We start from the raw sequence: 15,244 nt of genomic DNA on the forward strand, positions 1-15,244 counted from the left end.
ATACACTAAAAATAGGGAATTTTACTTTACACAAATCACTTTAATAAAATTGAATCCAAAAAAATGGCAAGTTACTTAGAGTATAATCTCATTTTTGTTTTTAAACGTACATGTGTGTATACGTCTACCTGTAACTGTCAGCATGTGTGTACATATGCACACATATACACATTCTCACAAGTATATATGTCATATTAAAAAGCGCTGTACAGAGATGCACAAAGATCTTAACAGAAAGCATTATGGGTTTCTTTCTCCCTCATCTTTATTTTCTAACAGAGTTCAACAGAAAAATAACTAGCATTATATGTAAGCAAAATTACATTTCCCCAGCTTTTTGCTGGCAATAAACTGCCCATCAGCCTGTGACTGATATGAGACCACTTCACCTAGGCCCCTTTCTAGGGCTGAGCAATCCATCCCAGCCAGCTCCTCTCTATCACAGTTCAACCCAGACTAGCACCGCCCTCCATGGATGGAGGGCAATTCGGCAATCACCTAAGGTTAAAGAGTCTATTCACCATAGGGTGGGGTTCTTTTAATTTAGTGGGCCATAAACCTAGTGACAACTACAGACTTCTTCCTAGAATCATATCTTTAATGCCTAAAATACATAGAGTTATGACAAAAACCAACTATATTAAAATACACTTGCCTACATTCATAATTCAAAGAAATAACATTCAATAAGATATTCTCTCTATTTTAAGTTCTTAGATTCCCCTTTAGTCTATCAAAGACTTAAAAAATCTTCCTTGGTTTAAAAAAAAAAAAAAAGTGGTCTCCAAATGGCTTTAGATTTGCCTGAATTCACTCAGTCAGAAGCTGAAGAAAATCGACTCCCTGGTAACCTAACCTTAGAATTGCTTATGTCAATCTAAAATATACAAACACCTAAAAGGCACAGCTGCCCTGGCTGGTGTAACTCAGTGGAATGAACACAGGCTGTGAATGAAAGGGTCGCCGGTTTGATTCCCAGTCAGGGCACATGCCTGGGTTGCGGGCCAGGTCCCTAGTGGGGGCCACGTGAGAGGCAACCACACAGTGATGTTTCTCTCCCCTTCCTTCTCCCTCGCTTTCCCTCTCTCTAAAAATAAATTTTAAATAAAAGTTTGAAATAAATACCTGATACATGCTCCTCATTAATTTTTCTGAATTTTTATTCAGTTACTAAATAAATGCTTATTAAAAGACTGCTGATTTTACAAGTCTAAAAATTAACAACATAGTCAAGGTTCTTTGGGATTTGTAACAAGAAATTAAACACCCTTCTGTTGAATATTCAGCATTTGATATGGCAATTGAGCAACTGCAGAATGACAATGATGGGCCAAGACGCCAATCCCTTACAATCTCTTGCCCACAGGGTTCCTTTGACAGCCGGAATGGGCTTTGAAAAGACTTTTTAAAAATGTATGAAGTGGAAGTTAAATGTTTCCATTTCTATCAAGGCTCACAGTAAAACATGGTCTCTCTATTCGTGTCACTAACTTTACAACAATAATAAATCCACATCTTGAAATAATAATGTTGTTTAATTTTTCTTAAAATAATTACAACTTCATTTACCAAACAATTACTTATGACAGTGCAATTTCCTGCAACTCATTTTATTTTAAAGTGGTCCCTTATCAGTTGTTTTCTTTTTAACAACTCGACACATAATACGTTACAGCCCTGAAGGGAATATTCCATAGTTTAAAAAACATTTTCAAAAGTTCTCTAACATTAAAAGACTTGATTATTGTTTCTACTATTTTCTTATCTGAGAAATGCAAAAGCCATTTATAGATGACATTTAACAGAATGCCCTCTATATCTTTAAGGTTAATCTTTCTTTTGAAGTAGTAAAATCAAGTGAATACATATTAAATAATATTTTAATTAGGTATGCAATTTAACAATTAATGAGCAAACCCACATTAAATATTAATAACAGGGAATCCTAACTTTCATAAATGTCATTACTCAGCAGCTACCAAGATAAGTAGAAAAACAAACCTAGAATTTTTAACGAGGATTATATGCTAAAATACACACACACAATTAAATTCTTTTTTTAAAAAAAGGTACTGCAAGACTGAGGGTATGTAAAATTTTGCTAAGGTATCTGTCCATTTAACCCACGACATATAAAGTAACAATTGGGCTATTCCTCTCCTCTGAGAACGAGGACCTGAGTGCATACAACACAGCAAACTTGCAAGGGCAAATCTGGTCTAAACTAGAACAAGGAAGAATCTTATCAGTAAGAGCCCTTTAGCTAACTGCACTTAAAAAAAAAAAAAAAAAAAAAAAAAAAACAAAAAACCTTTATGTTTGTGTGTTCACTGTTCTGCTAAGTAGATCCATGGCCTTCATCAGATGATCAAAAGTTCTAATCCCCTAAAAGCTGAGTATTGTTTTTTACCTTATTTGTGAGAGTTCAACAAAAAGAAAGCAGCTTCCCACACAGCAAGTAAAATGTAGTACTTTACATGAGCTGTGTCAAGTCAGATAAACCTGCATTCAAATCATAACTTCTCTGAGCCCCATTTCCTTATTTGTAAATGAAGGTGTCCTAACAAACACTATAGTACATGCAGAGCACTTAGTACAGTAGCTGGGACACAGTAAACCACTCAGTGAATGTGTAAGAGCCACCTGAGTTCAAATCCAGTCTCTACCGGCATTTCAAAGCTGGATAACCTTGGGCACAACACTTCACTTCCGAGTCTGCTCCCCCAACTAATAAAGGGGATATAATTATACTTACACTCTATACCTACCTTGTAAGGATTAAGTGAGTTAACACAAGTGAAGTGCTTAAAATAGTGTCTGGTGTGTAAGTGCTAAGTGTTATTGATGATGATGAAGAAAATGTTTTGTCACCTTCCCCATGGTCAACTCTTCTGAACAGGTTTGGTAAATTTTTATATAAATTTCATGACTCATCACACTACGCAGCAGTATTCTCATAGTAGACACCTCAAGACTTTAACTGGAATATGTTCACCTATCCCCACTTCAATTAAGATACAGTCCAAACTGTGTGCTAATCTGCTTTTTATGGCTCATCTAGTAATCAGATGTAACTAGTAACTAGAGTTCATCTAGTAATCAGTCTCTGTTGAAGTTATAATCATACTCCACTCCTCCAAGTACCTCTGCCTAATGAGAACCCAGGACAGCAATACCTTAAATGCAGCTTACTACTTATTTACAAATACATGTTCTAATTTATATAGTTGTTAATGTCTTCATTTTCCAATATGTACTTAAAACTATGTTTTACCATCTCTTAAAGACAAGAACTCTTAAAAACAAGGATCATAGTATCTACCATCGTTTCCCCATATTATCTGACAAAATATCTGGTATACACAGCTATCATTCAATAAACATTTACTGAATTCTGTGTGTCTCAATACCCTTAACAACTGAGCTACATCCACACTGTTTAATCCCCAACAGCAAGCTTGACGAGATTAGAGGATTTTTTCAGTTTAATTTATAATGCCACAGGAAAGTAACTTCAGACACGTTTTAAACTGTTACCACAGATAAACCTATTATAGACACAGAAAGAACAGCAATGCAGAAAAAGATGGGTCTAATTAACATACATTTTTTTCCAAAAACACAAGTAAAGCTTTGTGAAGATGTGAGTATAACATGAGCCCAGAAAGAATAGGAAATGATGGAATATGTCTAATCTTGGCTCTTAACCACTTTTGTAAAATTCAATCCAAGTTCATCTTTTAAAGTAATACAAGGCTTAGCTTCAGCCAACCACATGATTCAGCAGTCCCACTTCTAGGTTTATATCCAAAGAAAATGGAAACAGGATAGCGAAAAGGCATCTGCACTTCCACGTTTACTGCAGCATTATATTCGCAGTGGCCAAGACATGGAAGCAACCTAAATGTCCATCGACAGATGACTGGCTAAAGATGTGGTATACACACACACTCACACACAACATGTCAGAGACCTTTCCAAGCCAGTACACATACCCACTTCATTCTCCTAAATGACCATATTCTGTAACAGAGGTATAGCTATATTCTTTTGAATTATTAATTTTTAAAAGGTTAGCTTCTTAATGAAAAGAACTGTATTACCTACTACTATTTTGAGAGCCAAACATGCATACACAAGCATAAAATGATAAGTATACATTACTTCCTTTTTACTAAATTTCACATATGTCCATTAATATAAAATAGCTCAAAAACTGGGAAGGGGGCAGTTTTAGAAAATCACATTCAATAAAGATGCTTGATAACACAATGATAATTAATAAAAAGAGATAAATAATAGCTTGAACCTACTACAGATGTCAAAAGAAATTTCCAGACTTCCAGCCAAGATGGAGGCGTAGGTAGACACACTGTGCCTCCTTGCACAACCAAAAGAAGGACAACAACAAATTTAAAAACAAAAAATAACCAGAACCGCCAGAAAATTGAACTCTATGGAAGTCTGACAACCAAGGAGTTAAAGAAGAAACATTCATCCAGACCAGTAGGAGGGCGGGAGATGGGCAGCCAGGCAGAGAGGACTCGTATCAAGGCTACTGCTAGAGGACCGGGTGGCTGGTTGAGTTGGAAGCTGGCAGAGAGGGCGGTCCCACATTCACATGCAGATAAACCCAGAGGAACAACTGGGGAGCGAGATAGACCGCACAACCCAGGGTCCCCAAGAGGGGAGATAAAGCCTCAAAACCTCTCACTGTAAAAATCTGTGGGGCTTCAGGTGACAGGATAAACTCCCAACCTCACAGGAGTTCGTTGGAGACACCCACGGGGTCCTAGAATGTACACAAGCCCACCCACCTGGGAATCAGCACCAGGAGGGCCTAATTTCCTTGTGGGCAGCAGGGGAAGTGACTGAAAGCAGGGCAAGAACTGAGCAAGCAGCATTGTCCCCTCTCAGACCCCTCCCCCACATTCAGCACCACAACAGAGCCACGTGGGTTGCCCCGCCTTGGTGTATACCTCGGGCTCCACCCCTTACTACGTAACAGGTGTGCCAAGACAAAAAAAAATGGCCCAAATTAAAGAACAGATCAAGGCTCCAGAAAAAAATACACCTAAGCAATTAAGAAATAGCCAACCTATCAGACGCAGAGTTCACAACACTGGTAATCAGGATGCTCACAGAAATGGTTGAGTATGACAAGATAGAGGAAGAGGTGAAGGCTTTGCAAAGTGAAATAAAGGAAGATGTACAGGGAACCAACAGTGAAGGGAAAGAAACTGGGACTCATATCAACAGTTTGGACCAGAAGAAAGAAAATAAACATTCACCCAGAACAGAATGAAGAAACAAGAATTCAAAAAAATGAGGAGAGGCCTAGGAACCTCTGGGATAACTTTAAACGTTCTAACATCCTAATCATAGGGGTGCCAGACAGAGAAGAAGAAGAGCAAGAAACTGAAAACTTAGTTAAAAAAATAATGAAGAACTTCCCTAATCTGGCAAAGGAAAGAGACTTCCAGGAAGGTCAAAGAGTCCCAAAGAAGTTGGACCCAAGGAAGCACACACCAAGGCACGTCATAATTACATTACCCAAGATTAAAGATAAGGAGAGAATCTTAAAAACAGCAAGCAAAAAGGAGACAGTTACCTACAAAGGAGTTCCCATAATTCTATCAGCTAATTTCTCTGAAGAAACCTTGCAGGCAAGAAACCTTGCTGGAAAGAATTATTCCAAGTCATGAAAGGCAAGGACCTACAGCCAAGACTACTCTATCCAACAAAACTATCATTTAGAATGGAAGGGCAGATAACTGTTAAAGGGACTTATCCAAGAAAAAGATTAAAAATATGTACACTAAAATGACAACAAACTCACAGCTATCAACAAATGAACCTAAAAAAAACAAAAACAAAAAACCAAACTAAGCAAACAACTAGAACAGGAACAGAGACACAGAAATAAGAGATCACATGGAGGGTTATGAGCGGGGAAGGGGCAGGGTGAGAATGGGGTAAAAGGTGCAGGGAATAAGAAGCATAAAATGTAGGTACACAACAGACAAGGGGAGGTTAAGAATAGTATGGGAAATGGAAAAGCCAAAGAACTTGTATGTATGACCCATGAACATGAACTAAGGTGGAGGAACGCTGGTAGAAGGGGGGATAGAGGGCAAAGGGGAATAAAGGGGAGAAAAAATAGGACAACTGTAACAGCATAATAAATAAAATATATTTTAAAAAGGGAAATTTCCAAAGAACTTTAAAATTAGTTATTATTTATCATTTGTCCAATAAATTATTTTTACTCTATCTCATTTTATTTGAGTCATTCCTTGGCAATCACTACCACCTCATATTATATTTTGTACATAATAGAAGTTTCTTAGGTACAACTGATTTATTTTCAGTACTAGCTAATGAAATTCATTAGAGATATAAATAGGTTGATAATTCACTTTAGTTTCATTTAGTAGTCAAAATAAATGACTGGTCTGATGTAGGAAACATACTAACCCACATAATCCAATACAGTCCTGACATTCCACAGAATGTTACAGGAAAATAACTGTATCTACTAGTGTTGTCTATAAAACGTGGCATTTGAAAAGCACTTTGATCTACTTCCCAAGTGCTACTTTCTCATACGAAAACAAGGGGAAATAATTTATAAAAGGTTACAATAATCTATAATTATAATAACGCCTGGGTAACATTGTTAAATTACATTATTTTGACCAAATAAATTCTATGAATTTATTAAAAATAAAGCAATGTACTTAACAATATGGCAGTGGCTGACTGACAGGAAATATACAAAAACACTGAAGTATTTAGCACTTGAGTAATGATACTATGTCTTTTATCCCCCAACTTTCTTAGTTTTCTACAATATACATTCATCAGTTTAATTAAAGGAAAAAGCTAACTTATTTTAATAAAATTAGACATTCCAAAAAATTACCTTGTGTTATTAACATTTACAATAAGAACCAAAGTTTTAAAAGCCACATTATTAAAATGAAAAGCAGGAGCATTTTATCTACCAGCACATCCAGCTTGGTCGGGTTTTGTTTCAAACGAATAAGAATAGTTAGTAGTTTCTTCATGTAGCTGCTCCTACATATCTGAATGATGATTACATACTGGGTCTTATCAGTTTTTAATGGATTTGCTCATTCAACTTCCATAATGACCTTTTGAAAGGAATGTAATAATGATCTCCATTTTATTAATGAGGAAGGAAAATGAGATGCAAAGTTAAGGAACTGCCTCAATGACACACATAGCTGCTATAATGAACCCATTTAGTTTGATTCTAGAGCCATTTAGTTGCTTTTAACCACTATACATTCTGTCACCCATGTAAACTGTAAATTCTAATTCACTCCCTAATACAATAAATATCACAGTATTTTTATAATTTAAATCTTATCATGTCATGCCTCTACGTCAAATCCTTCAATGGCTTCTTCCGTGCTCAGCAGGCATGTTGCACTAGACAGCTCTAGGCCCGTGACTCCCATCTTACGCTGTCTCCAGGGCACTGCGCTCCCATTACAACGAGGCATCCTCCCCCCTCGAAGCCTTGGAGCCTCTGCTGCTTGTATTTGGAAGGTGTGTGTACTTCCTCCACGCCCACAAAGGACTAAACCCTCTTCATGGCTCAGATCTCATCTAAAATGCCATGCTCTCAGGCTTTTCACATGCCTAATAAGAATTTTTCTGTTAATCAAATTTATATCCTTCCAATCACTTACAACCATTATTATTTTTTATTTCATATCAATGTTTCTCTTCCAGAACCTTAAGAGTACATAGTTGATATTCAACAAATATTAGCTAGATAAAGGAATATAAACAATTTTAAGTTAATAATTTTGTCTAACATTTAAGGAAAAATTAGGTCAGAGTTTCTCAAGAGTGGCATCACGGACATTTTAGGAAGGATAAGTCTTTGTTTGTGAGGCTGTCTTGGTGCACTTTAGATTATTTAGCTGCATCCCTAGCCTCTTAGCCACTAAATGCCACTAGCATCCTTCCCTCCCAACCCCGAGTTGTGACAGCCAAAGATGTCTCCAGATATGACCAAATGTCTCCCAGAGGTGGGGAGGGGAGGCGTGGGGCAGAATCATTTCCCGTTGAGAACCACTGACCTAGATGTTTCCAAATGATTGGAGAACTCTGATTTGAACATTCTATCAGTGTCCAAAATTAAGAAAATATCTAAACATCAACAAATTGTATAACATGGATAAAATGAACAAATTCCTAGAAACACAAAATCTACCAAGACTAAATAATGAACAGAAAATGTGAAGATCTATAACTAGTAAGGAAGTTGAATCAGTAATCAAAAATCTCCCAACAATAACAACAACAAAAAAAGCCCTGAACTTGATGGCTTTAACTGGTGAATTCTACCAAACATGTAAAAAATAACTAATACCACACTTCCTGTCAAGATGGAGGCGGAAGTAAACACAGCTCGCCTCCTCACACAACCACATCAAAATCACAACTAAGATATAGAACAACCATCACTTAGAACCATCAGAAATCAAACTGAATGAAAGTCCAACAACTACAGAATTAAAGAAACCACATACATCCAGACTGGTAGGAGGGGCAGTGACAGGGAACAAGATGGTCTCACATGCACATGTGGTGGATAAAAATTCAGGCAGGATATCTCAGGAGTGAGGAGTGCCAGCCCCACACCAGGCCAACCAGCCAAGGGTTCCGGAACCAGGAAGGTAATTCCCCATAACTTCTGGCTACAAAAACCAGTGAGAATTGAGTTGGTGGAAAAAACTTGTGGAGACCCAAGCAGTTCCTGTTAAAGAACCCACATAGAGTCTTACTCAGACTCAGTCCCTCTGAGCTCCAGCACCAGGGTAGCAGCTTGAAAGGCATCAGGACAAACAGGGAGGAACTGAAGTGTCTAGTATCAAGTCAAGAGCTGGGGTACAGCTTTCTCCCAGACAGAAAGGCAGGGCAAAGGCCACTGTCCCTTTTGTGAACCCACCCCCAACAGAGCCACAGAGCTGGCAGGCCAGTATCATATCTGAGACTCCATTAACCTCGCTAACACTGTTTGCCCCACCCTGGAGATGCCCTGAGACTCTGCCCCACCCAAATTATAGGCCTACCCAAGCTTTGTGGCTTTTCCATATGAATGGCTAGTCTTGGCTCATGCTTCACAACTTCCTAAATCCACTGAAACAAGCGACAGCTAGCCTCAGTGAAGCCCTAGGCCACTCTTCAGTGGCCCCAGGTCCAGCACTAGCAGCAGCCAGCCTAGATTCACAGTGTGGCTTTGCCTGCGAATCTCCAAGCCCAGCAAAAGTAGCAGCCATCTCAGATTGCTTTATAGCTGAAACAGGGTGGCTCCCGGCAGAACACAGGTGGGAACTGACCTTGGCCTGCACCATCTGAGAAAACCCAGGGCCTGCACACCCAGTGCCATAGCACCACCATCCTGCCCCTGCACAGCTGATCCTCCATGGACAGCGGAGGCTGGTGATAAGTGGCCACAGCCAGTCCTTGCAGCTGACTGGCCTGGGTAAATCCCTCCCATGAACCTGCCAACAGCAACCAAGGCTCAACGACAAGAAGACGATGTACTAGACCACATGAAGGATGCACCTCGAGCACCCAGTTTGGTTGATAGGAGAGGCTGTGCCACTGGACCATACAGGACACCAACTACATTGGGTCACGCTACCAAGACAGGGAGTCATGGCAGCTCTACCTAATACATAGACACAAACCCAGGGAAAGTGCCAAAATGAGGAGACAAAGAAACATGGCCCAAATGGAAGAACAAAACAAATCTCCAGAAAAAGAAATAAATAAAATGGAGATAAGCAATCTATTAGATGCAGAGTTCAAAACGCTGGTTATTAGGATGCTCAAGGAACTTAGTGAGGACCTCTACAGCGTAAAAATGATCTAGTCAGAAACAAAGAATATACTAATTGAAATAAAGAACAATTTACAGGGAAACAGCAGTAGAATGGATGAAGCCAAGAATCAAATCAATGATTTGGAACATAAAGAAGCAAAAAACAATCCATCAGACCAACAAGAAGAAAGAAGAATCCAAAAAAACCAAGGAACGTGTAAGCAGCCTCAGAGACAAATTCATGCAGTCCAACATTCACATCATAGGGGTGCCAGAAGGAGAAGAGAAAGTACAGGAAATTGGAAACCTATTTGAAAAAATAATTAAAGAAAAATTCCCTAATTTGGTGAAGGAAGTAGACTTACAAGTTCAGGAAGCACAGCGAGTCCCAAACAAGATGGATGCAAAGAGGCCCACTCCAAGACACATCATAATTAAAATGCCAAAGGTTAAAGATAAAGAAGATAAAAAGTGAATCTTAAAAGCATCAAGAGAAAAGAAGTTAGGCATCAACAGGGGACTTCCCATAAGTCTGTCAGCTGATTTCTCAAAAGAAACTGCAGGATAGAAGGGATTGGCAAGAAATATTCAAAGTCATGAAAAGCAGGGACCTATAGCCAAGATTGCTCTACCCAGCAAAGCTTTCATTTCAAATCAAAGGAAAGAGCTTCTCAGACAAGAAAAAAACTAAAGGAGTTCATCATCACCAAACCATTATTATATGAAATGTTAAAGGGACTTATTTAAAAAAAAAAAATCGAAACTATGAACAATAAAATGGCAATAAATACATATCTATCAACTGAATTTAAAAAAACAAACTAAGCAAACAAGAAGAATAGAGACAGAATCATGGATATAGAAAGTGTTTGGATGTTTGCCAGATGGGAGGAAACCATGAGGGAACGGGTAAATAGGTGAGGGGATTGAGAAGTACAAATAGGTTGTTACAGAATAGCCATGGGGATGTAAAGTACAGTACAGGAAATGGAGTGGCCATTTGCATGACCCATGGACATGAAAAATGGTGGGGGGATGCCAGAGGGAGTGCGGGGTGCTGAGTGGAGGGGGATAAAGGAAGAAAAATTGGGACAATTCTAATAGTGTAATCAATAAAGTACAATTAGCCCTGGCTAGTGTTGCTTGGTGAGTGCTGGCCTGTAAACCAAAGGTCACGTGTTCAATTCCCAGTCAGGGCACATGTCTGGGTGACACACCAGGTTCCCCAGTTGGGAGCGTGGGAAAGGCAGCCAATTGATTTGTCTCTTGTACACTGATCTTTCTCTCTCTCTTTTTCTCACTCTAAGTAAATAAATAGAATCTTTAAAAAGAATAAATAAAGTACAATTAAAACAATAACTAATACCAACTCTTCTCAAACTTTCCCAAAAAACTGAAGAGGGAACACTTCCTAAGTCATTCCATGAGGCCCGCATTATCCTAATACCGAAGTCAGATAAGACTCTATAAGACAATTACAGACCAATACCTCCTATGAACAATGATGCAAAAACCCTTAAACAAATATTAACCAACAGAACTCAGCAGCATGTTTAAAGAATTACACACTTTTTGGGATTTATTCCTGAAATGCAAAGGTAATTCAATATTTTAAAATTGATCAATGTAATACATCACAACAATAAAATGAAGGGAAAAACCAACACAATCGATTCAAGCAATGTAGAAAAAGCATCTGACATGTCTACATTCTTTCATGGAAAAAAAAAAACCACTCAACAAACTAGGAACAGAGGAAACAACAACATACTAAAAGCCATCCATGGAAAACCCACAAAGAACACAATACTCAATGGTGAAAGACCATTTCTTTCCTCTCAGGTCAGGAACAAGGCAAGGATGCCTGCATGACCAGTTCCATTCAGCATAGTAGTGAAAATTACAGCCAGAGCAACTAGGCAAGAAGTAGTAGTAAAAGACACCCTAATGTCTCTGAGATTATATTAAAAATACTGGCTTAACAGTCATAAAATCTAGTTTCTCTAAATATATTTCAAAAATATACATCATGCGTCTTTAGTTTTGCCATTTCCTCTACCATATATTGATAATATATGTGTGCTGCCCTTACAAGAGTTTAAAAAATATTGGCTGGCCCTGGACAGGTGGCTCAGTTGGTTGGAGCATAGTCTTGTACCAAAAGGTTGTAGGTTCAACTCCCAGTCAGGGCACATACCTAGGCTGCAGCTTCAATCTCCAGCTGTGGCGCATACAGGAGGCAACCAATCAGTATTTCTCACATCGATGTCTCTCTTTCTCTCTCTTCACCCTCTTCTTCCTTCCTCTCTCTCTCAGATCAATAAACATATTCTTGGGTGAGGATTTTACTAAATAAGTAAATTAATTATCGGCTGTATTCATTTTTTGTTCATATGATCAATCACTCTAATGCAATTATGGTTCATAAAAAATAATGACAAAAGTATCCTGCTCATCCCTGATAAATTATTCAAGGAGAAACTTACATAAACCAGACTAAAATAAATAAATAAAAACCAGGAAAAAACATGTAACATGAAGGCATTATAAAAGGTGAGTCTTAAGCTATTTGGTTATCAGCGGAGATCCTCACTAAACAGCTGACATAAGGGCATAGAGCCTGCACATCAAACATAAGAAAGTAAAATCTTGACTGCATAATTTTTTAAGACTAGCCACGAGTATTTTGGCCTTTCAAAGAATTTAACCAACTGAAAGTGACATATGGGCACCATGTGGTGAGCCAGGAGGAGGTGAATTGAGGGTTAGCCTATGTATTATGCCACAGAAATGATACTAATGAACCTAGACACCAGAGGAATAATGATCAATATAGAACCTCGGGGCCGAGAAAAAGGTAAACTAAGAACGTCAGCGAACCCGGTCAACTACTCCTACATCCCGTTAATGTGTACGACACCACTGTAAAGGTGCAGCGTGGGTTTAAACCACTGTGAATGGAAATGACTGATCAAAAAGTAGAGACTATCAAACTTCCAGGTAACTTTTTATTGCCTAAAATCCCTTGTCTCTCTAGGATAGGCACTGTACATAACTGACACACCACTTTTTAAATTGACTGAAGACTATATATATGGTAGTAAGTTCAAATAGTAAAAGTCAAATTTGATCAAGCAAAATAGAAACAGACTCATAGATGGAGATCCCGAAGACAGCTGGGTGGGCGGAGGCTAGGGGGTGGAGGGATTGAGCAAAAAGGAAAAAGGACTCATGGACGTGAACAACAGTGTGGTGACTGCCGGGGGGTGGGAGTGTAAGGGGACTAAATGGTAATGAAAAAAAATACAATAAAGATTAAACCAAAAAAAGAAAAAAATGATAAATAAAACTATACCAAAAAAACGGGTATAATGGTTGCCGCTAAAAATCAAAGATTACTAGAAATTTACTAGAAATTTTCAGTTTCTTTTTTTCAACTTATCTTAATTTTCAAATAATTCAATGGTGAAGGTACACTTTTATAATTAGAAAAAGTTGTACTTAAAGAGTTAAGCCTGTTAAAAAAAAAAAAAAAAAAACCTAGGTACTTAAGAAAAAGTAATAAAACCAAAGCAAAGTCTGGCCCAGAAAAAGTTTGTGCCATCAAAGACCGACAGGTTATTTTTCAACATAAACGAAGGCTTCCAATGACTAGTGTAACTAGATAATGCATCATCCAAACTGGGTCCACTTTAAGAGTTCAAGGAGGATCAAAAAGTTATTAATAGGTGTTTAACTGATCTCTACAACAGCTATAACTGAGACTTGTTTTGTGTAAACCAGAAAAAATAATCATTTTACCCACTACCCGCATGATAAAGTTCTAACTCTTTGAGACAATGTTAAAATCATCAAAACCCACCTATCTCATCCCTATTTCTGCTACAAAACCTAAAACATATGCCACACTGGCCATTCCATTAACCATGATTCTGATCTTCACTTCCTGGAAGGCCTTTTCTTCCCTTCTTTGCCTAGCATTCTATACCTTCCAGCTTAGTGTCACTCCCACAACAAAGCAACTTCTGCCTTTACCATATACTAGCACGTTCAGATCTCTCATCAAAGGTTCTTAACCTGGGGCCTATAAATGGCTTGATGGACATCCGTGAAATTCTGAAGTTATATGTAAACACTGAGTACATGCTCTTTTTTAAGGAGAAACATTGTGACCATTCAAATTCTATAAATAATCCATAAGCCAAAAGGATAAGAATCATTGCTTTACATATAACCTTAGATTACTATGATTTATTTACCTGTTTCCCTCCTACCCTATGAGTTTCTATAAAGCATCCTGTCATATTCCTAGGAATAAACAATATGAAGAACTAAAATATTAAAAAGGTATGTCCGTCTCCCCAGACATATTCTCTCAAATTCTCCCAAAATTCTCTCAGGATCATTTTAAGACACCTGATAACTGCTTCTAATTTAGTACCTTCATTCTGTAACTTTTCAATCCCTTCATTTATGAATCTGAATCAATGATTTCACATAAAAATTTAATCTCCTCCCATTAAAACCAATGTTTTCCAACATCTCTGCATTTTTACATGTAATTGGAGAAAAAATAAAATAAATTTTAATTAAACTTTTAGAGAAGATATTCAAAAAGAAAACTGAAACTCACAATACATGGCCAAAGGCAATTGTTTATGAAAGGAAAAAGAGACGACAGGTATATGAGCCAACCTATCTTAACATGTTAGTTTCATCATACTTCCTAAATTAAGATGATGGGAAAAGGCCCAGTCACCTTATTATACTATATACATCTAATTCTATTTGGGATTTTATTGGACCTTTTGCCAAAAAAATTGCTCCCATGCCCATCAAGCACTGCCTGGTGTGTCAAAGGCTCACGTGGGAAAAGATACACAGTTTGACAAACGACCTGGAGTTACTCACCGTGCTGTACACTGCCGAGACAGTAGGAGTGAAGATTCGATCCTCGAGAGGCTGCTGCACAGGGCCTCTAGGAATTCTAGAAGAGCAGGTTAAGGATAAGAGAGCTCAAAAAATGGAGTGCTTTAGCAGTAAGAGAAAATTACCATCACAAAATTCTGTCAGTGACCCAAGCTTTGGTGCCCAATTAGTGGGGGTTATACACTTAATTCTCCACAGGAACTAGAAAAAACAAAGTATTTCAAATTTCCTAATGTGATTTTATCAATCTCTCCAAAAGTGAGTCCCATGATAAACATTCCATGGAAACTCCAGCCCTGCCTGGAGTAGCTCAGTGGACTGAGCGCCGGCCTGTGAACCAAAAGGTCGCTGGTTCAATTCCCAGTCAGGGCACATGCCTGGGTTGTAGGCCTGGTCCCCAGTGGGGGGCATGTGACCACACATTGATGTTTCTCTCCCTCCCTTTCT

At 38.2% G+C, this 15,244-nt stretch overlaps 1 protein-coding gene across 5 annotated transcripts in view; it reads right to left on the bottom strand.

Annotated features, from left to right (window-relative positions):
- Positions 1-15,244, bottom strand: part of EIF4G3 (eukaryotic translation initiation factor 4 gamma 3) — a 271,653-nt gene that overhangs the window by 184,466 nt on the left and 71,943 nt on the right. For 4 of the 5 annotated variants that reach the window (XM_053921191.1, XM_053921193.1, XM_053921192.1 and 1 more), the window contains exon 2: positions 14,780-14,855. The gene's annotated coding sequence lies outside the window, so the exon portion shown is untranslated. Of the gene's footprint in view, positions 1-14,779; positions 14,856-15,244 lie in introns of those variants that run through there. The other variant, XM_053921189.1, reaches the window with a different exon arrangement.

This window comes from Desmodus rotundus, chromosome 3 (assembly GCF_022682495.2).
Source record: "Desmodus rotundus isolate HL8 chromosome 3, HLdesRot8A.1, whole genome shotgun sequence".
Taxonomy (NCBI): Eukaryota; Metazoa; Chordata; class Mammalia; order Chiroptera; family Phyllostomidae; genus Desmodus; species Desmodus rotundus.